The sequence below is a fragment of the Camelus dromedarius genome, chromosome 11 (genome assembly GCF_036321535.1).
Source record: "Camelus dromedarius isolate mCamDro1 chromosome 11, mCamDro1.pat, whole genome shotgun sequence".
NCBI classification, from domain to species: domain Eukaryota; kingdom Metazoa; phylum Chordata; class Mammalia; order Artiodactyla; family Camelidae; genus Camelus; species Camelus dromedarius.
Window position 1 is genome coordinate 47,113,298 of NC_087446.1, and position 23,198 is coordinate 47,136,495.

Here is a 23,198-nt window from a genome sequence, read left to right on the forward strand (position 1 = left end):
TGACTGTTAGAAGACTCTTGTCACCAAAGGAACTACCTACGGCAAATCTTTCATGCAGTTTGGCCTTAATTTTCTTCCTTTACTCTTTTTTTGAGAGCTTATTATTGTAACGCTTTCCCATCTAAACACTGTCCCCACCAGGGGGTATTTTGGAGTCTCCCTGCTCTGCAGAATAAGCAGTTCAACCTTTTCTCCACATGAAACACTGCCATGTTACATTTAGGCAAAAACGGAACTTGAAACAAAATTCTTACGTCTTTTTTTTTTTTCTTACGAATTTTTTTCTACGTACTTATATGTATTTTTCTACTTCACTTCATTCTTTACCTAAGTTCGTGCTTCTCTAACGAGGCACTCGCTGCTCGTGATTTTTTCCCCTGTCAAATCTTCCAGAGCAGATGGTCCTTTCAAGGAAGCTCTGGAAAGTGCTGGGTGTCTGGTTCTGCCTGGTCCCTCCCTTCCTCTTGGGGGTCTTAAATGACAGGTCCTCAAATCACTTTCCCCCTTCCTGGGGTCATTGATCCGGTGGCAGCAGGGTTTGGTTCCAGGGACTGCAGAAACCCTTTGCGGTTGGGTCTAGCCGCTACCCGGGTCCGCAGCGAGCCCTGATCCTGAAGTGAGAGTGACATCCCGCTTGTCCAATCAGAGGGGTGAGTTTCTCTCTGGCGCCCGCCCCGCTTTCCCCGCGGACCCAATAACCGCTCTAAAAGGCCCGGCTTCTGCTGTCAGGCAGCCTGGGTGGGCTCCGCCGAGGCGAGGAGGGGCGCCGGGTGGGGAGATGCGCTCCCAGGTGTTTGCAGCGGAAGTGGAAAACCTGTAGGTTATGGTCCAGCCGTGCCGCGCCGAGGCGAGCAGGAGCGGGGAACAGGTAGGAAGCAGGACATTTCCCCCCTTCTTTGCAGACAGAATGAAGAATGCGTATTTTTCTGCTGCCTTCGCCTCCCTCCCCCTTCCCCGAGCCCCGCCTCGCCCTCGTCACCCCCAGAGCTCCTGTGGCCGCCGCAGCGCGCGTCAGGGGGTGCGGCGGGAAGGACTGGGTGCAGGGCGTGTGGGTGACGGGAAGGAGGGGTACGGGATGCCGGAGCCCGGGCTGACAGGCAGGGCAGGGCAGGGCGGCGGTGCCCTCGGGGAGGGGACCGAGCTCCCCGCTCCGTCTCTTCAACTTTCCTCTCCGAGGCTGAGGCCGCCGCCGCCGCGGGCGACTCGCCCAGGGGATGCCATGTCGACCTGGCAGGGGAGGGTCTCCGGGAGCCGACATGTCACAGCCGGGAGCCCGCGGGTCTTCCCAAATCCAGAAGAGCCTCTGCTCCTCCCAGCCTGTCCGCATGCACTGGTTTCCCCTCTCCTGCCTTCCTCTAGACTCTAGCACAACCCCGAGAAAACTGGGAATGATCGCGCTGAGGGGAAGAGGGACCTGTCTGTTCCCTGCCCCCTCGGTTAAGAACTAGCTCCCTTCGGGAGCAGGGAGTGGGAAAAACCCTGCAACTCGCGGGACATTTCCCCATTAATTATGTCTTCACTGGGGAGATGCGGGCCCTTCTCCCCTGTCTGCGGCAGTCGGAGGTGGGGAGAGATGAGGAAGGCTTGGCCTCTTCTCTCCTAGCCTGGCGTAAATCTATTGGAAACCACCTTCTCGCCTAGTTTCTAAAAGAGGGGCTTATCCGCGAGGATTCCCAGGGAGTCAAGTAATTGCGCCGGGATGGGCTCCCAGCGGCTGCAAGTCAGCCTCCCTGGGTGACCGCATCTGGGTAGTAGGTGCTGGTTTAGTGCCGGTTCCTGCCGGAGTCAGATTGCTGGAAGCAGTAAGCAGAAGAATTGCAGAGAAATGCGACGCTGCATCACTCTCAGGGACTGATGACACCCTGCTTTGAAAATCCCTGAAAAATTCGGGTGATGGGAAGGAGGGAGAAGGGGGAGCTGCAACCTCTTCTCATTTATTCATGACACATCCAGCATGGGCATTTGCACGCGTACTTGTGTGTGCACATCTCCAAGGTGGAGCTATATATAGCTCCTGCACACCCAGCCCTGTTTGCCTGCTGCTGAGCAGACTGCCTTGGCCTTCTGAAGCAATCTGGAAGCACTGAGTGGGAGGCGAAAGAGGGAATCAGATTCTCCATTGGGGGAAAAGCCAGAGAGGATGGACTCAGGCTGAGGAAACCTTGCATTAAATAATATTTATGTGATGCTCACGCAGATCAATATTTCCAAATGTTATTTTGTAATACATTCTTAGAGTGCTAGTTGATCTTTATGCATTTCCGTGCGTTTTTCAGCTTCACAGTGTCCACATGAACCTGAGATAGAGCACGCATCAAGTAAATATGAATCATATCTGGGATATTTTATTAAACGCATCAGAGCCTAATGGTTTGCTTATGCCTGTACCTTGGTTGCTTGGTGGTAGATTTGTTTGGGTAGTAACTTACAGCTAGCAACATTCGGGAATCTGGGGGGAAAGGATCCACCTATTTTATAGGATATAGAACTAAGGAATCTTTAGAACCTTTGCAGGTAATTTTGATGTATTTCTTTGCACATATTTTACTTGTGGACCTGGTATTTAAACTTGTGTTGCTGTTTTATATCATATCGATTTGTACTACATGGACTTTCTTTTATAGACGTATGTGCATTTATTGTCCCCATTGCCTGGAATTATTTAATCTTGATGATACTCTTCCCACTTTCTTAGATGAGAAAACTAAGATTTCGAAGACAAGTAATTCGCTTGAATTTCTCCCCAAATCCACTATTTCAACCCTAATATTCCAACAACCTGCTATGCAATTAATCCTCCAATAGAATACTTCAGTTTCCCATGGTTTTGGGTTCTGATGACGAAATTTGATCAATATTGATACCACTAACAGTATAAGTCAGGGTTATTCCGTTGTTCTGACACTCAGTCTTATTTTGTTGCTTAACCATTATGTGTATGTCTGATTTTTCTTCTAATTAGGCAGTAAGTACTTTGCACAAAAAGATCATGACTTATACGTTTGTATACACCACACTGAGCACAGTTCTGAGTAGGCTCAATGATTCTTATTGAAGGATCATCGTAAGGAATTGTTTGGATGAATGCAGCAATGATGCTGGGTAATCTATTTACTGATAGAAGGCTATGTTTTGGGAACTACTTTTGGAAACTTGGCTCTTTTTGGCTCTTTTATCTCCTCATGAGGCGGAATGGACGACTTGAGATGCTTCTACATCCTTTCACAGAATGATTCTCTTTTCCAGTAGGGGTTATGACTATGTACAAGTTATACGATATATTCTCTCATACCTTCTTCCCCTCGAAGCCAGATTGAAAGATAGACAATCCATATTTCTCCACAAAACATGCCATGCTACATGCCTTTTTAAAAGAAATAAAGATCCATCCATTTCTTCAGTCTCCCGTGGTTTTTGGTTCTGGTGACAAAATATGATCAATATTGATACCACTAACAGTAAAGGCCAAGGTTATCCAGTTATTCAGACACTCAGTCTTATTTTGTTGCATAACCATTACTTGTATGTCTGATATTGAATTGGCCATGGTCTGTGTCATACCAAGAACCCCTCCTCTTTATCAGTAAGCTCTTCTTCAAGTCTAATGTTTGTTTCCTTTTACAGCTGTATTGTTCCTTTTTCTTCCCTTTGATCTGCCATTTTCCATATTGCTCATCACCCTCTTGAAATTTTACTTCTTGGTATCACAGTAACATGATGTCATAAATATTCTCTTACTTTTTATGACCATCTTTCTTTGTGGCCCTCTTATCTCCTCTTCCTGCTCCTGGCTTTCAAACTAATCCCCCAAATTGGTCACAGTTTTATTGGAAATAGAATTCTCCTTTTGCATTTCCATTCCTAATCTCTTGTCCATTAGTCATTTCCACATACTATTGTGGTGGCGAAGATCACAGGCTTTGGAAGAAGCCTAGATGTGTTAATATTTATATATTATTCAGCAGATACGTGAGTCTCAGTAAGTCAATTAGAAATTAAAATAGCACTGACCTCAGAGTTTCTTTCTGGCATACTTTTTGAGTATTAAATGAGATAATGCATGTAACACATTTGAAATTGGTGTTGGTCCTTAGTAATCACTCATAAACAATAGCTATTAGTAGTCAATGTACCGTTAACAGCGATGATAATGTATGTAGTGAAAACCCTTTTCTTGCTTTTCCCTCATCAATAGTCATCACCCTTAAACTGGCTTTTAGCAAAGGATGCTGCAATTTTCTAGACTTTTCTGATTTGCGATCAGTTTTTTTTTTTAGACCTCCTTTTCTTTACCTCCAAATGCCAACCATCTATTCAGTAACTAATTTACTAATTTCTGTTCTCAACCTAATGTATATCTTTCTGTTTTCCTTAACACCAGTTTCATCTGTCATCGCATGCCTCCATTAGTACAGTTATCAAATCTCCCAGTGTAGAGTTCCTCTGCTTTAATATAAGGTGACACATTTTATTATTGGTATAATGCATTTTTAATGTCCCTTATTGATTTGACTCTGCTTTGAAACTTTCACTGTGCTTTACTTTGTATCTTAAAGATCACAGACTTTGGAGCAAAAATACTTGGGTTCAAATCCTGAGAAAAGGACTTACCAGTTGTGTGAACTTGGAAATGTAGCAGGTGAAGGATGGGACATTATATCACTGTGGTTGTCTGAATGACTTATTGTGTATAATTGTATTTGAAAGTATATCCTTTTACTATTACATTTAAATAACATTTTTATGATTATAAGGAAATCCAGGATCATTCAAGAAAAACTGGAAATAAAAGATAATTTCATCATGCACAAAGATTCACTCTCAACCTTCTAGCTTTATTTCTATAAATATGCATAAGTATTTTAAATTTACAGATTTGAAATTAGAGTGAATATTCATTTTGGCATTCAGCTTTCTTCTCACTTAACATCATACCATAAATATTCATGCATTTCATTTAATATTCGTACTAACCGTAGTATTTATGGCTGCCAAATACTCTTTTATATAGAGTCATTAGATAACTTCCAGTTTTTCATGCTCATTGAAATGAACATAAATATACATTAATCTTTACCCTTCTGACCATTTCCTTACAATAACTTATTTACTGGAGCAAACGTATAATATTTCCAGACTTCTAATGCTTATAGCCAAATTGCCCGGGCAAAAAATTTGTCTGCAAATTGATACTCAGTATAAACTGATTTGGCAGTATTCTCATTAACACTTGGTATTGTGGTTAAAACAATTGTGACTGTTTTGATAGTAGAAATTATGTATCTAGTTGCTCTTTGAGTTGTGTTTCTATGATCTTGGATGAGTTTGAGAAATATTTTCATCTCTCAAAACTGTTTACCTGCACTTTGGGTTTCTTAATTTGTGGATTTCATTCGACTGTTTCTTTATTAGAATATTCATACTTTTTTTCATATAACAAGGACTCTGCTGTATACTGTGAAAATTTTCCTCACCTTGTTTTTTGCCTTTTATTTTTTATGTGTTTGGACTTACAGAAATGTGTAACCTTGCTGTACTTGAATCTATAAATCTACTTGCAGTAAAATCTCCCATTGCTTAAATGCTCAGAAAACTTCTTGCTGACAAAGAATTGAATATAAAGACATGCATTTGAAGGGGTTATTACTGAACTTCTTTCCACCTTTGAAGTGGGATTTGGCTTATATGTATCATGTATCTCTATGTGGAATGGCTCCTGACGACATATAAAATACACTCTCAATCTGTTGAGACCCCGTTATTATTTCCATGGCTTTCCCATGAAGGGAATAGTACCTTAATTCTTTCTGAGCTGCTATTGTCCATTTCAAAAGTGCCACAGGGCAAAATGTACTATGGAAGATATTAATGACCAGGTTACTCAGCTAGAGCGGGGCACATTGTTTGCACAATTATCTGAATGACTCAGGCACTAAATCTGCTTTTGCCAGGATTATCCAGATGGTCCTTAATTCACTGGATAATTGCTCACCCCTGTACTTGATTTTGATGATGTAGACCTGACTGTGTCATGGCTTTTTCTGCACTGTTTTATTTGTTACTATTCTCTAAATGCTTAGGGTTTGTTGCGTTTGTTTCTTTTAATAAGAAGCAGTTTCCACAGCCCTTAAGAGCACGTCTTTTGGGGTTATGCAGTTTTGCATGAAAAACAAGCTCCACCAGTTATAAACTGTGTGATTTGGGGCAAATTACTTAATTTCTTTAAGCCTTTGTTTCCTGGGTTGGAAATGAGAATATTCAGAGGTCAGTGTCCCTCTCTCGTAGTCATCTTCTTGAGAACACTCTCTACATTATAATCAAAGTTATCTTCTAAAACCATTCTCATCAGTGCCTCCTCTGCTGAAAATTTTCGATGGAGCTTTCTCTTTCTCTCTCTTTTTTTTTAAATAACAAGATGTCTTAAGTCCTTGACATTGTCCTTGAAGTCCTTTATTAAATGGTCCCTGTTTACAGCTCTAGATTTATTTTCTCATTTATTCCAGTCTCTTCCATCCTCAGTCTCCCACCATGCCAGTCATATAAATGGTTTGCAATTCCCCTTATCCATCATGGTTTTTCTCTCTTTTTCCAAACTTCACGTCCTCTCCGTACTCTATTTTCTGCCAGATAATGACTTATCTCCTTGTCTGCCCTGTAGTTGATCGGCCTCACCTCTTAAGGCTCTGGTTAGCTGCCACCATCTCTAGGAGGACTTCCCTGAACGTGTAGGCTGAGTTTTGACTCCTTATTCATTGCTTTCATAACAACTTGTATATTATGTTGTAAGTGATTGTTTATTTGCCTGTTACCCCCATTGTTAGCCCTTGAGGACAGAAACAATGCCTTATTCCTCTTTATGCCCAATGAAGACCTTCACATATAGTTGATACTCAATAAATATTTTCTGAAGGAATGGATAAAAGAAGGTTAAGACTAATTTTTTTTTTAAAGATTTCAACAAATTAAGGATTTATAGCTCTGCCTTGGAAACCTACAAATGAAACTAGAACTATGTCAATCTTCATAATTTTTCAAGGTTTAACTTCCTGGTTTTGTTGACTTATATAACAATATAGTTTAAAAAGCCCCTTAATAAGTAATTTGCAATGAAAAGGCATGCCTGGCTCATTGAATAATTCCCAAATGCTAGACTAGTAGGTAACTCTTTTAAATAATTCTACATTTTAGAAGGAAGAAGACCTGTATAGTTACTTGGATAATGTAGATATGTAAGTTCAGCTGTGTTGGAACTAAAAACTGGTGAAATGAATCCCCTTTCTCTTCATTTAATAAAAAGTCTTTCATTGGTGTGGTCTCCGGAAGTTTACAAAGCATGGTTATGTGCAGTATCTCCTTTGTTCCTTTGCAACAATTCTGAAAGTTAGATTGAAAGGTCTGATTATACACACTTAAAGATAAGGAAACAAGTTCAGAGAAATAAGTCATCTGCCTAAGATCATGTTAGTGGCAAATCTGGACAAGGCATAAGGTAATCTTGTTCATAGTTGCATGTTTGGTGTCTTATGCCTAGCCAAAACATCTCACGGAGAGGCGCAGACCACCTTTCTGTCCAGGTCAAGGACGTTGGTCTTGATATTCATAATCCACTGAGAGTCTTGAACAATCCAGTAAAAATTCATTACACTAATAGTTACATATCGTTGTCACTTTGGTTTTTAATAACCAGAGAAGCAACCTACTGACAATGATTTTTGTTTTAGACATGTTTTAAAATCTTGTATTTAACTCATTGATCATTTAGAATACACACCCCCCCCATATATTATATTTTATATATATATGTATATATATATGTATAAAATCAGAGTGTATTTTTATTTCTGATGACAAGTACAATGCCCTTTCCCTTATTTTTTTTATTAGAATTTTAAAATGCTTTTTCTAGATATTCTTAATTAAACAGGCAATATCCATCTTTTCAGTTTGGCTTAATATGGAGGCTATATGATCTTGGAAAATCAGATAAGACAAATACGTCTTTCCACAATAGTACAAGTGTTGAAAATAGTTTTATGAAAAATAGATGAGTACTTACCAAGATCTCTGATCTAACCTAGTTTAAAAATTACAAATACTGAGGTATAAGACTGATTTTTCTATTTGCTTGGGCAGACAATGTCTTCCCTATAATTGCACTTCAGTTATTAGCAACAATCATTACTGAGTGGTCACTCTGTGCTGGGAATTGTTGTAAGTGTGTTGCCCTTGATATTTCATAACTTAACCAAACCTAGCAAAATGGATTTTATTTATCATACTTACCATTTTACAGATGAGGAAAAATAAATATATTAAAAAGCGAATGATTAGAGAATCTAGAATTCACATCTAGCTGGTTAAATAGTTTAAATATTAAACCAGTTAAATAATTCTTAAGCATAAGTGATTAATCAGTGTGTTACTCTGCCTCTCTGTGATACCTGGTTTTAGTATTTTGTTGGTCACAGTTAAAATTTCCTTCATCTTAGGTGACCAGTATCTATCCTTAGATTCTCAAATAAATTTACTATCAACACATAAGATTAAATCTTTCTCAATGTATATATGTTTTATTTTTGGATATCTGATAAACAAAATGGTCTTTCACTACAGTGATTTACATGGGGCAGTTTCCCAAACATAAATTCAGCAATAATGATGTGCTATTTTTAAAATATTTATTTAGATTCCTTATTTTAACTTTGAAGTATGTTTCAGAAGTTTTTATGCCTTTCTGCCCTAATTCTGCTTCCTAACATCACAAACCATAAATAGTAGTAATTCTATCCTAAGACATCTAATCTGATTGTATTTAATTGTCATGGTTACTGAAACTACAAATTTGCTATCTGTAACAGGCAAGATTTCCTGCTATGATATTTTTTATCTTGTTGAATATAATAGAGATTTATATCAGATGAAAATGCCCATTGTATCTTCTTTTTTATATGTTAAATGCAGTATATTTTGATTGAAAATCTTTGAAAAAAAATCTAGTGGGTTGATTTACTGTATTTTTCTTTTGAGTTGCAAATATTATTTTGGTACTTGAAAATTAACTCATTTTTTTTTTCCAAAAAAATTATTTACAAATTTTGGTTTACGCACAAGTTGAATGACGATGAAACTGAGACATCTACTTTTAATAAAGCATTGTGTTGCTCTTTGCTCTTTTTTTTTTTAACCTTTCAAATTAAAGAGTAACAGAAACATGGAAAAGGGCACAGAAAAGCATCAGTTCAGTGAATTAAAACAAAGTATTTATATCCATGAAATCAACACTCAGTTCTGAATAAACAATCTTATCAGCACCCCAAACCCCCTCTTTCAGACTTTCCCAACTGTTACCACCTTGCTCTTCCCGCAGAGTAACCACTATTCTAACTTCAAGACCACAGAAACATTTTGCCAGTTTTTTAAAATTTATGTAGACAGAATCATACAGGATGCAACTTTTTTGCATCATTTTTTTTTGCTCAACCTTTATGTTGACATATACCCATGTTTTTGGATGTAATAATTATTCATTTTTGTTGTTTTATAGAATTCTGTTGTAAAAATACTCCAAAAAATGTACCTGTCTGTATTACTTGTTGGACATCTGGGTTGTTTCCCGTTTTGTGTGATGGTTTTATGAACATTCATTATTTTACATATGTTTTGTAGCATATATATATGTATGCATTTCTGTTAAGATCTACCTAAGATTGAAATGGCTGAGCCAATGGCCAATGCTTGGTAGAAACTGCCAGTTTTTCCCCAAACCAATTTCCATTTCAGCCTGTGGTGTGTAAGATTTCAAGTTCCTCCTTAGCTTTGCCTTGTCTTTTTAACTTGTACTGTTCTTGTAGGTGACAATGTGTGTAGGTGGAGGTCTAAATTATGGTTTTAATTTGCATTTTTTTCATTAATAAGCAATTGAACACCTTTTTTATATACGTTTTGGCCATTTAAATATGCTGTTTTGGGGTGCCATTTGTAAGACTTACTATTGAGTTGTCTGTCTTTTACTTACTGATTTCCTTGGAGATTCCTTTTACGCTCTGAATCTGAGCCCTTAGGAAATATTTGCACATATCTTCTCCTACTCTGTGGTCTGCCCTATCACTCTCTTAATGTTATCTTTTATTAATAGATGTTCTTAGCTTTAGCGTAGTCCATAGTATATTTGGTGTTTTGTTTAATAACCTTCCCTTATTACAAGTCATGGAAATATTTTTTTCCGTATTGTGTTATAGACACTATATTGTTTTACATTTCATCTAAATTGGTTTTTGTGTGTGGCCTGAGTTTTGTTTTTGTTTTTTTTTTTCACTTATATAGATATAAAATTGATCCAGGTACATATATTGAAAAGACTGTCCTTTCTCTACTGTTTGACAATCCTACCTGTATCATAAATTAAGGGTCCATGGAAAGGAAGATCTGTTTTTGGACTTTCTCTTTTGTTTCACTTGGTTTATTAGTCTTTGTGCCCATGCTCAATCTTAATTACTGTAAATCTAAAATATATCTTAATATTGGCTTGATTAGGTCTTCTAGCTTGGCTATTCTTTAAGATTGTCCTATTATGGAGTCTTTGCCTTGTTTAATAAATTTCAAAGTCAGCTTCTTAATTTCAATTCTTGTTGGAATTTGATTAGAATGGCATTGAGTCTGTACATCAATTTGAGGATAATTAACATGTTTAAAAATTTGAGTCTTTTCATTTATAATCATGGCCTATATTCTTTTGGTCTTTTAAAATTTCTCTAAAAATTGTTTAAAGTTTCCAATGTGAAAATCTTACACATCTTTTGTTAGATTTAATCCTGGGTATTTGATTTTTTATGTTATTGTAAGCACTAAGATTTTAAATTTCAGTTTCTAACCATTTGTTCATAATAAAAAGAAATATAATTCATATTTTTATGTTGACCTTTTATAAACTTGCAAAACTCACTTATCAATATTAATAATTTCTCTGTTGATGCTTTTTTAAAATTTTTATTTATTTATTCATTTATTTAAATGGAGGTACTGGGGATTGAACCCAGGACCTCATGCATGCTAAGCATGCACTCTACCACTAAGCTATATCCATCCCCATTTGATTCTTTTTACTTTTATCATTTGAGAACAATGAGTTTACTTCTTCTTATCCATTCTTTATAACTTATTAAGATAATGTTTTGTTGTGCTGGCTAGGATCTTTAGTATCATGTTGAATAGAAATGGCGTTAATTGACTCACTCCTGAGCTCATAAGAAAATTTCTCAAAATTTCACCCCTTAAGTATTAGATTTTTTATAGATAACCTTTATCAGGTTAAGGAGGTGCCCTCCCATTTCTATTTGTTAAGATTAAAAATATTTTTAATAATTTTAAATTTATTCTGATGATCATATGATTTTCCTTTTATGTTAATTAATGGAACAAATTATATTGATTGATTTTCGAATGTTAAACTAGAATCCTCAGAATAAATTTAACTTGTTCCTGATGTATTTATTACTCATTATGTATATTACTGGATTAGGGTTGATATTGTTTTATTTAGGATTTTTTTCAGTTATGTATTTTGATTTTTGTAATAATATTGGTGTCAAATTTAGTGTTGGTTAGACTCGTGAACTGAGTTGGGATACATTCTCTCTTTTTATTTTAGTAAGAGTTTGTGGATGATGCATTTTAATTTCTTGTAGAATTGACTAGTGAAGCCATTTGACTCTATGATTTATTTTTGTGGTAATATTTTAAATAAAAAATTCAGTTACTTTATGTGTATGAGTCTATATTTCCTAAAGATTATTTATTATTTTGTAAGTTGTATTTTTCTAGGAATTTGCTCATTGGACTTTTCAAATATATTGGAAATTGTTTTTCAAAATAATTTCATACTATCTTTTTACCATGTATAAGATTTTTAATGATAACTCTCTTTTTTTTAGTTAGTTTTTTTTTTTTTTTTTTTAATGGAGGTGCTGGGAATTGAGCCAGTATGCTAGGCATGTGCTCTACCACTGAGCTATACCCTCCTCTCAGTGATAACTCTTTTCATTCATTTAAATCTACTGACACAGCTGACTACTATTAACATTTTGTATACATTTTTAAAAGATTTTTATACATAGAATATAGTTTTAAATATATTGTCACTACTAACAAAATGAATCATACTATATATAATGTTCTGTCACTTTTTTTAATCTTGGCCAACTTCTATTTTCACACATTATAGTGCTAACATATCCTTTTTAGTATTTGCATAATATCCCTTTACATGGAATGCAGTTTATTTATATTCCCCTTATTGGATTTTTGGATTATTTCTGATTTTTTTTTTTAAAAAAGGAATGCCACAAGAACTTTATTCTACATGTTGGTTTGTGCATTTTCGAGAATATTTTTCTAAGATACGTTTCCAGAGTGAAATTGCTAGCAAAGAGATAAATCTTTTATGGACCATCAGTATTTCCAAATTGGCCTTGGAACAGTTTGTAGCAATTTATAATCCTAGTAATCCTACTATAATCCTAGTAACAAAATCCTAAGAATGTTTGCTCTTGCATATCCTTCCCAGAACTATTCAAATACTTGAGATTTTTTCTTCTCAAACCAATTTTTTTACATTTATATTATTACTAAAGAAATAATACAAATGAAGCATAAATTTGCACTGATGACACATAAAACATAAAATTTATTATTGGCCTATAATTTTATTTTATACATAAAACAATTTCAGTTATTACTGGAATTGTAAAAGATTTCAATTAAATTTGTTAGACTAAGTTTTTATAAAATTCAAGTTACTTAAAAACTCCCCTGCTCTCATTGTTTGTTATTTTAGATGTTTAATATAATATATAGCTGTGTTTGCTCATGCAGGAAAGAGTATAATACTAGCTGTTCAACAGATACAGATTTAAATCTAAATTCTGACACTATGTAGATAAATATTTCAGGGAAATCTACTCAACTGCTTTAACTCTGAGTGGCTTTGTTTCCTAAACTGGGGGAAATAGATATGAAAGTAAGTTTTCTGTAATGTCTGTCATCCGATTATTATCCAGGTTTGATTTGGATGATCAAGCTAGTTAGACAGGACCTTTTCTCTCTCACTTGCCAAATTATGACCCTCTCAAAGTTGCTTGTTTTTCAAGGAGAACAGTTTCTAGACATGAATAAGGAGCTGCCTCCCATAAACCTTCTATGAAGTAGGTCCTTCTGCTGGAAATGGAAAGAAATAATGTGGCGAATACTTCTTTTTTCTCCTTCATTCATTACATATTGAATTTATTAGATATTAAATATATATAATATATTTAATTTGGTGAGAAGCAGGGAAGGAGGGAGGGAGGGAGAGAGAACAGAAATGCACATCCCCTATGTGGTAGGCATCGTAGTAATGAGTCAGTCAGACTTTTTCCTGCCTTCAAGAGGCTTCTAAGCCACGTGGGGAAAACAGATAAAAAGATTAACCCCAAACTGAAATGAATGCTTTAATACAAGGAGAATCAACATGTTAAGTGAACGTGGTGTGACAGGGACATTGAGCAGAGCATGACTGGTTCAAGTAACTGAAAGAAATCTATGAAGGAGTATACACAATAACGTAGCAAGACACATGGCCAAGGAGGAGAAAATAGTAGATCAAGAATGTTCTCTTCAAGTGTTAGGTCAAGACCGTATTTTACCCTAGAAGCAGTGGTTCCAAGTAAGGCAGGGATGTAATCAGATGTTTTAAAATGTTTTCTGAGAATTTAATGAAGAAAAGTAAAGATAATAGGGATGAGAGTACTTTATAATTTCAAAAATGTTAAGGAAATTAACTAGATTTGAAGAAGCCTGTCTAGCTAATTCTTGATAAGAAATATTGCTACAAAATTGGCAGGCCTCTACTCTCCACATCATCTCTTTAAAAAAAAAACTCTAATAATAACTTCACTTTGACTTATTTTGCTATTAGTATATTATGAAAACTTGGATTGATGAAGGAAAGGCAATTAAATATATATTTTCATCTCAATCTTTTTCATAGCTTCTTTGATGATTAGATTTTTGCTAAGACACACATATGTTTTTAAAAACCACAGACATCCACAGAACTTCATAGAAGTTCACTGGACTTTGCATGTCATCTCCAGCCATGGCTGAGAACACCACCGGGCCTATTTTATAAACATACTCGGTTTCCTGTTTGCATACAATTGTATTTGTTATAGGGGCATATAAAACTGTCATTTATAACGTGACTGAATCACTAAAAACATTGTCCAGCAGGACTGAGATTTTTAGAGGTATTTGAAACAGAAGGTTTTTGTAAAATGCTTCCCATGTCTGACATCACCAGACTGAGAAATTTTTCTTATTTATTTTTACTGTGGCAAAGTGACCATTGTAAAGAGGAAAAATTGCCATTACTACTGGTCTAAATTATTTTATTAGTCATAGTAAAATGTGCTCAAAGTATCACTCTTCAGCATGTGAAAAGCTTATACTTGCAATAAAAATTTCCATATTTTCTGATACTCTGCTGAAATTATAGATTGAGAAGTCACAACAAATAACTGATCTATAGAAAGTGTGCAAAATTTACTTATTTCTTCACTTTCTGTCTCCTTTTAGTGCTATTGCTGTTCAGGGAAGTGTCATGCTGAAGTATATTAACACTACTGGCCATTTTCGATTGTCTGAAAACATGTGTACTTTTCAAAGCTAGTTCTTGATTCATTAAAGAATTAAAATTTAGGTCAGCCTTTCCCCAAGAGAATTTTGTTTCAGCCAGAGGATATTTTCCTTTACAATTGCTTTCAATGTCCTTTGACTTGATACTACCATTTGAATCCTGATTTATTCTCTCTGCCACATTATTGCCATGGATCTTCTATTCAGCTTACATTTGTTTATCTGTTCGTATATTCTAAACTTGCTCCTGTTTGAGATGGAGCAAATGCTGTGGAAGATGTCTAGTAATGAAAAATTATTTCAATTATGTCAGATCATAGTTTTCCTGAAGGTTTCTTTCGTAATGAACTTCGGACAGAATCTTGAGCAAAAGCAACATTTATTTCTTAAAAGTATCTTTGATGCTTCAATGAGATAGAAAGTTTTGCTTGTGTCTGCTTTGTTTATCTGTCAAGCATCTGCTCATCTTTAAAGATCACTCTGTACCACCTCATTCAACAAGCTTTTCCTAGCCTGACTTTTCCCAGTTAGATTGGTATCTCCCTTGTTTATGTTCCCACCAGGTAACCCTTACAAACCTCTATCATTATCCCTTATTATTCATGCTTATAACTATGTCTGCCTTTCTGTACTAGAATGTAAATGTCTTATCAGGTTTTTTTTAATCCTCAGTGCCTAGAACATTGCCTCACACTTAGGGATACTCAACTTTCCATGTCTGTCTTTTCATTCTTTTTTTGTTGTTGTTGTTATTGATAAACAAGTAAATATTTTAGAAATGTTCTTTGTAATAATATTCTGTATTCTGAAAATGTCAGAGAGAAACCATCAACCTATTAGCAAGTTCCTGCTCTACTTTCTCCATATTTGTAGATTCAATTTATAGTCATACAAATGTTCTACAACTGATGTTCTAAAAGACGGCGGTTCTCAGACTTTATCGTTCGTAAAAATTACCTGAGATTATTTGTTAAAAATGAGGAATCCTGACCTCCATCATACAGACTCCTTGGAATATGATCCAGGAGTCTGCATTTCTAATCTAGAAAGATCTAATGCCTATATCCCAATAATATATACGTATAAACACCACCCCACCCCCCACTGCTCATATTAAGCCTAAAGGACTTCTTTGAAATACTAGGATCACTATGACACCAGAGCCATTCCTTTTTTTTAATCACTCTGTTCACTGTTTTTCTCTTGTCCTCTCTCTTTTTTTACATACTTTTTTTGTTTGCTATCAAAAGATGACTTTCTAAAAACATCACGAGCCAATCAGGGTGTACTTTTTTTTCCATGTTAAATTCTATGCTATTTCAGTGCATAAAATCATGTTATCTTTGTGTCTTCTTTTGTGTTTGGCCATACATATTTTTTGATGACTAATCATGGGTGACTAATTTGTCTCCAAAAATAGGTGTTTTATTGGTGAAGGAGCAGGGAAATGTGAAGAGAGAACAGTATTTTGGACTCTTCAGTTTCCTGGGTGACCTTTCAAGGGATAGTTTCTGGATTACTAAGAATATTAAAATAAGATTTCTGTAGCATACTAGATTCTGAAGATGGTTGAGAAGAAAGAATATTTGATTTGCCAACTCAGAGCAAAGATCAAGGATAACTTGCTCTAATTCTTACGTACATATTAACAAAATGGATGCATTATTTTATAACATTAACTCTTCTAGTGGCTTTTTATTCCTAGGTAATTTTCTCCAATGCAGATTGTATTATCTACTAGAATTTTGAGTCTAATTTGAAGTATCGACTGAAATAAATACACAGCCTAAAAGTTGAGAGTTATGTTTTATTTGGTGGGAAGACTGGAGCCGGGATGACAGCCTCTCAGATCGCTCTGAGGGACTGCTCCGAAGAGGTAGGGGAGGAGCCAGGATATATAGGAGCTTTACAACAAAGACCAGGTAGTTGGAACAATAAAAGAATACTTGCTCTCTAAAGAAAACCGGGCATCTTGAGTTAAAGAATTTAGCGCTTTTCTACGTATGGGAGGAAGCAAACATTTGGGCTCATTGAATTCATTCCTTTGACAAGCACCCAGCTACCTAGGGCCAGTTTCCTGCCTTTCTTATTCTGAGTCCCCTCAGGGTGCACCATTGTGAGTGGCTGCAGAGGCTGGGCTGCAGGCTTGTCTTCACTGGGGGGTGGTGGCAGCCTCTGATGACTTGGTGGCTTAAGCATTCTTTGTTTACTGATATGGTTTGCAGTATTTTTCGTTCACAGAAGTTATATTTTTCTTCTGTTTATTTGGTTTTATATTTGAGAGAAAATATGGTATATTACTCATGGCTATGTTTTTATTTTGGAAATCAAAATTCTTATCACTAAGGTTTTTCATTCACATTTTCCAATACATATTGGTTTCTGACAGTGTGCTGAAGATGTTCCCCTGGATACTGTCTGATCTAACATGGTAGAGATGAGTGTCATGACTGCTAGTAAATTAAAATATTTCTTTAGAACCAACTGAGCATGTTGCAAATCTTACCACAAATAATGTTTATTCATATTGCTTTCTATGAAGAAAGCAATTCTTCTATTCTAAGAAGAATATTGCAGAAAAAAGAAATTTCTTTTGGATTTTTGTTATATTGTAGTAAGGACATAATCTTCCCGGACCCAGCAATGATTTAATTATCTTTTTTAGGTTTCTTAGTCTAATTCACATTTAAGCTAGTTACTTCTGTTTTTGAATTTTAAATCCAGCCTTCCTCCACAACTCTTCTGGAACACATTCTGGAAGATGACATTAATATTTATGTTACTAAAAATATCACTGGGAAGTGGGATGCTTTAATTAAATTTTGCTTCACTCAACATGCCTTTAGCTCCACTGCAATCACTTAAACCTATGAGAGAGGAGGGGCCTCTTCTTTTTCCTAATTCCGATCCCTCTACTTTTATCCTGGTCTCAGATTTCCACAACATGAGAGAAAATTTGCTCTCATACTCTTGTGCTTCCTCCCCAGAAATTCCAATCTCTTCTTAATAACTCCCGAATTTTCCCCTGCCTTCAAACTTTTCAGTTGTTTTCCTACTAACTTTCCTAGCTACTTAAAAATTTTTCGTTTTTTTCTCTTGTCTTTTCCAGAATTACTAGCCTATCATTTCTAAATATAATCTCAGCTACAGAAAATTCTTCTTCCATTCTTCCAATTCATCGTAATGGAAGAGGAAAGCCAATTTCTGCCTAAATCTTCTTTCTCTTCTTGTCTTCTGGATTATACCCTCCCATCTTTTTAAGGTCCTCATTATGTTCATTATCACCTCTTTCTTGCATTTTCATCTTTGACCTCTCTGCTGGCTTCCTGATGTCAGCATTTAACCATGCCTAATTCTCTTTCCATTTAGAAACAATGCTGACAAAATTAGATAAACAAAAACCCTCCTCCAACTCTTGCCCCCGATAAACTACTGCAGTCATTTTTTTCTTTTATATTCCACAGTCAAATTTCATTTTTTTTCTTTTATCTTTCACAGTCAAATTTCTTTGAACGTGTATCTGTGTTTGCTTTACCATTTTTTTTTTTGCCTTCAATTCTCTCTCTAACCTTTGAAAGTTGGGTCTTATGCCAGCCATTTCAGTAAAACTGCACTTTACAAGGTCTCCAAATACCCCTTAGTTCCTAAATCCTGTGGGTACCTTTCAGATATCACCTACTTGATTTTTCAGCAGAAATTAACACTGTTGAATTTTCTTTCTTGGAAAGGTCTTTTCATAGTTTGGATATATTGTTAAACAAATACTCATTTTTCTTCCATTCCCACTGTTGATAGAATATACAGCTACACCAGTTGATGGTGTGTTCAGTCACATGACTTGCTTTGCCCAATTTAATCATAGTAGTTGTGAACTAAGCAAAGATTATGCATCTGCAGTTTGGCTTGGTTCATAACACCCGTCTTCTGCTTTGAGAAGTACGTATGCTGGGAACCTGTGGATCCAGGGTGAATTGTTGAAAACATGTGAGCATACTGATGTCGATATGAAGTTTGGGACCAAGCCCAGTCACCACACAGTCTAGAGCATGGTTGGCACAGTCAAATAGTGGGCCCATATGCAAGAAAAATAATATTATAAATTTGGGATGCTTGTTTCACAGCATTATTGAGCAGTAGCTGATTGACACAACTCAGATTTCTGAGATTTCATGAAACCATCTTCTGGTTCTTCTTTTAAGTCTCATAAACCTTTGTAGTCTTTTCTTCTAGAGACTTCCGCCTTAAACCCATAACCTCAATTTAAATACACTTACTGTGAGATCTTATTCTCAGTTTTGACTGCTGTCCATATGCCAATAACTTCTAAATCATTCACTTCAATTTGACCTATACGTCAAACCCATCTTGTCAAAAATGCATTGGACGTCTTCACTTGGTTTCAAAAGCACACTAAATTCTATTTTCTGAACACAGTGCTTCTACTCTACAATGTATTTCATACTCAATCACAGAAAGGGGGGTGGTGGTGGTGACTAAAACAGTTAGGTACCATAAAAAATTAGTATAGAGATTATGATTTATTGCATTTTTGATTTATGATTTCAAATGCATTATCCAACTTAATTGTCACAACAACTCCGTGGATTATATATTATTGTCCTTTCTTTGCAGACGAGGGACATGAAGTCCAATGAAGTGAAATAACCTTAGATCAATAACAGGAAAGGGACTAAAATAGGTCAAATGCAAATCTGTCTGACCCCCGTGGCCACATACTATGGGCCTACTTATAAAATTTTATGGGCTGCTTATTTAAAATTTAAATTTAAGGACCAAACTCTCCAGTGATCTTTTCAAGGAGTTGTACTGCATATACACATTACCTATTCAACAATACCTATCTCTGCTCCCTCAAAAGAAACTTCTTTGCTGTCCTTCACACAAGCCACCCACATTACTGTGTTTGTGTCTTTGTTCATGCTCTTTATTGTAAATAATGGTACCTCTCTTCACATTTATCCAGATTCTCTCCTTCTTGAATGCACTTCATTTAAAGCTTAAGATTTGTCTAAGAGATTCTCAAGCTATTTCTAATGACACTAGTCAATTTCTTAAACTCCTATAGTATTTTTTTCTAATCAGATCAACCAAGATTTTTTGCAGATCACCTGCAAGGCATTGACCTTAATCATAAGGAAGCTTTCACACTATATATAAATAGTATCTACTCTCCAAAAATTTTGAAGTAAAATTATTCAAATAAAATATAACTAACATATAGTTCATGTGTATTACTTAATAATTTCATATTCCAGTTTCTTTAGCTGTGTCTTGAACAGAAAGACTGTGTCGCCAGCCTCCTTTGTGTTCTTTTCAACACCAAGTACATTTCATCAAAGAGTTGTTGAATGAACTGACAAATTTTATTTTTAACCCCATATCATTGCTTTTTCTTTTACCGCTCTCTCAAAAGTATCATTGAAGTGATATATCATTTAGAGAAATATTTCTCTCCCTCAGATCATGGATTTATATAATTCATTAAAATAATTGCAGAAATTGATTCATTTATTGAGCAGAAATTTAAGTAAACTTAGATAAAATCAGTCAACATCCAAGCTGCAATCTCAAAGAGCTTATTTACCAAGGCCTTCATCGTGCTTGTCTATATGTCACTAAATAAAGTATGTGGAAAGAGAAGTTGAAGAGATTTTACCCAGTGATTTCTGTTTCTTTATGCTAATAATTTCTGGATTATTTGACATGTTTTAGGTAAGTTCTTCTATTTATGAACTGGCCTAACACATTTAAATTGTTCAGCATAGTTTCTTACAAAAGAAGCGTTTAATACTGGGAGTGCTGGGAAAGTCATGATGAAGTAGTTATGCTTTTAAGGTTTTTTCATGTTAAAAAAAAAGTGTTATGAAGGCAGAGATGAAAGTCAGTATTCGGGGAGAATACCGAGGAGTTCTCTAAGTACATAATAAAATAAGTGGAAAAGGAAAATGTCCAACCAAAAACCCCTGTGCTCTGTTAACTTAAGAGCCATTAGAAAGTACATTTAAATGTTTTTCCACATTTAGTCCTTTGGTTTACTCTATTATTAAATGGCAGAATCATACTGTTTTGTTTTTTTTTTTTCCCCTGATACTTTCAAATTACACTCTGCTCTATTTCTCCCTGCTAAGAGAAACAAGATGAGGTCAAATGACCTCCCTGGGTAGTAATTGGAATTCTTCTGATTCTCTTTCTCCTTGACTACCTAAGTGGTAAGAGATGGGGTGATTAGTTATGGCCTCATTCTATTCAGTTGTTAGAATTTGGGGTACTAACTAAAAAATTTCAGGCTTGACCATGTAGAAATTTATGTATGTAGTCTAAAGTCAATATAAAAGTTTAAAATTAGTAATTTTTCTTTGGCCTATCCATAGAATAGGTCCCCTCTAATTGTAAGGATAATTGAGAGTTGACTTAAGCATCTTGTCTGTTTGAAAATTTTCCACTGATAGACACATGAAATATTTCCACTATTTCAAGAACTAGATACTCATTTTAAGCACTTGCAAACCCAGGGCATTTATGCAATTTGGGCAACCCAAGAAAAAAATGGAACAGACTTCTCAGAGTCTTAGTATAGGGGATTTTTGGAATTAATGGGTTGGGAAGTAGCAACGGTAAAATCTTAATCAGAGGATCACATATTACTGAATTATGACCCTCTGATCTCTCCATTTCAGGCATGATTAAAATGTTGATTATTAATGACATTGTGTTATCCATCTTTATTAGAAAGTGCAAAGATACAGTAGCATGTCTAATTGCTAATTCTTTATCATTAAGGGTGCTCTCATCTCTTGTATCGTCTCAGAAATAGATGTCACTGGACAATATTACATGTTATTTGTTTTAAGAAATGACACCTTGAATTAACTTTCCTGTAGACTTTCATTTGTTCAATTCTGAACTGTTACCTTACAAGATGCAAGAGTTGTCAGGAACTCTAATATGGATTATTTAAGAAACACATATATAGGTATTCACCATAAAGCAGCCAAGATGCAAATATTCTATTTCAGTGAACTGAAAGTGAGTGTATCATATAAACATTCTGTGGTTTGTGCTTACTGCTTTTGGATTTTATACTATCCAACTCCCAGGGGATTCTGTTTTCTTCAGGACCTTCTGAAATAGCATATGACTTCGATATTAAACTTTATGTTCTGGATGTGATGCACTCACTCAAAAATGGACTGCAAGTGTTTTGTTTCCTGCAAAAAGGTAAATATTGATCCTTTCCAATCAGAACCTCATCAAGTCCTCATGATCATTCTGTAGCTGATTGGAGAAATTCCCTCTGCATAAAATTTACTTTGTAAGCATTTTGGAGGAAAAAGAAAAAAGAAAAGAATGCAGAAAGGAATGAGAGGAGAATATGTAACACCATAGATTATGAACCAAATTTTATTTGCTGTAGATATCCTCTGAGCCTGTGGTTCGCAAGCATGGAAATAAATTAAGCGTCACTGGAATAGCTTGTTAAAAGCAGATGCTCTCAAAGATTCTGAGTCAGTAGTCTGAAATGGGGCCGGATAATTTGTACTTTAACAAGTTCTCAGGGGATGCTGGTGCTGTCTTTTTGAGAACCTCTCTTTGGGTAGTATTGCTCTAATTACTCTTGGTACCAATCCTTCTTTATTTACTGGCAACACTTACCTTCGGAAAACAATAACCACACCAAGGGTATTAGCTAGCGGAAGAAAATAACAAAACAGCCTAGTTTATTGTATAGGATGCTGCTACCTTAGCAGGATTCTTTGCCTTGATTTAGTATTACTAACACATTTTTTACTTACTATCAAAAAATAACCCAAGTTATCTCCAGAGCCCCATTTAGTGCTTCTTATGTTCAAGAAAATATTGTTATTCCTGTTGCTTTTGAGAAATAAATCTGGCATGGTCTCAAGTTTTGTTTTACAGTCAAGTCTGTGGGGAGCAAGTGGGATATCCTAATGCTTTCTCATTAACAAATAATTTCAAGCTCTTTATGATCTAGTAGTTAAAGAATATGACGGCGAATGTAATCTGCCATGACAGCTAGTAAATGTACCCCTGAGATTAAGGAGTACATGCCAGATATTCCTAATATTTTGAAAGTCAGAATCATAGAGTATGTCACAACCTTAGCTAGATATTAAAATCATCTGGGTAATTGAGCAACACTGATACCTGGACCCCACCAATCAGACATTCAATTTTAATTGGTTTGGGTCTGGTCTTGACACATGGAAATTAGTAGAGGAGAAAGATTAAGGAGGGCAGTCCAGACAGGAACCTCATTTCCATATGCCAGGAACTGTATGAGATATTTTGTAAATATTGTCCCTAAACCTCACATAAACACACAAGATAACTATTAAGAGCCTTTTTCTAATCTAAGGAAAAAGACTTGAATAAAGGTATAAAATAACTTTCCCATGACAAGAGGTCATTTAGTAAGTGGAGGATTGGCCATTAGAACCCAGGTCAAGGTGATCCCAGTGTCCAGTCTTCATTTTCTTGCAGGAGTA

The 23,198-nt window shown here is 35.7% G+C and overlaps 1 protein-coding gene across 4 annotated transcripts in view; it reads left to right on the forward strand.

Annotated features, from left to right (window-relative positions):
- The first annotated feature begins 711 nt into the window (after positions 1-711).
- Positions 712-23,198, forward strand: part of CNTN1 (contactin 1) — a 287,326-nt gene continuing 264,839 nt past the window's right edge. For all 4 annotated transcript variants that reach the window (XM_010974876.3, XM_010974883.3, XM_031462744.2 and 1 more), the window contains exon 1: positions 712-868. The gene's annotated coding sequence lies outside the window, so the exon portion shown is untranslated. The remainder of the gene's footprint in view (positions 869-23,198) is intronic.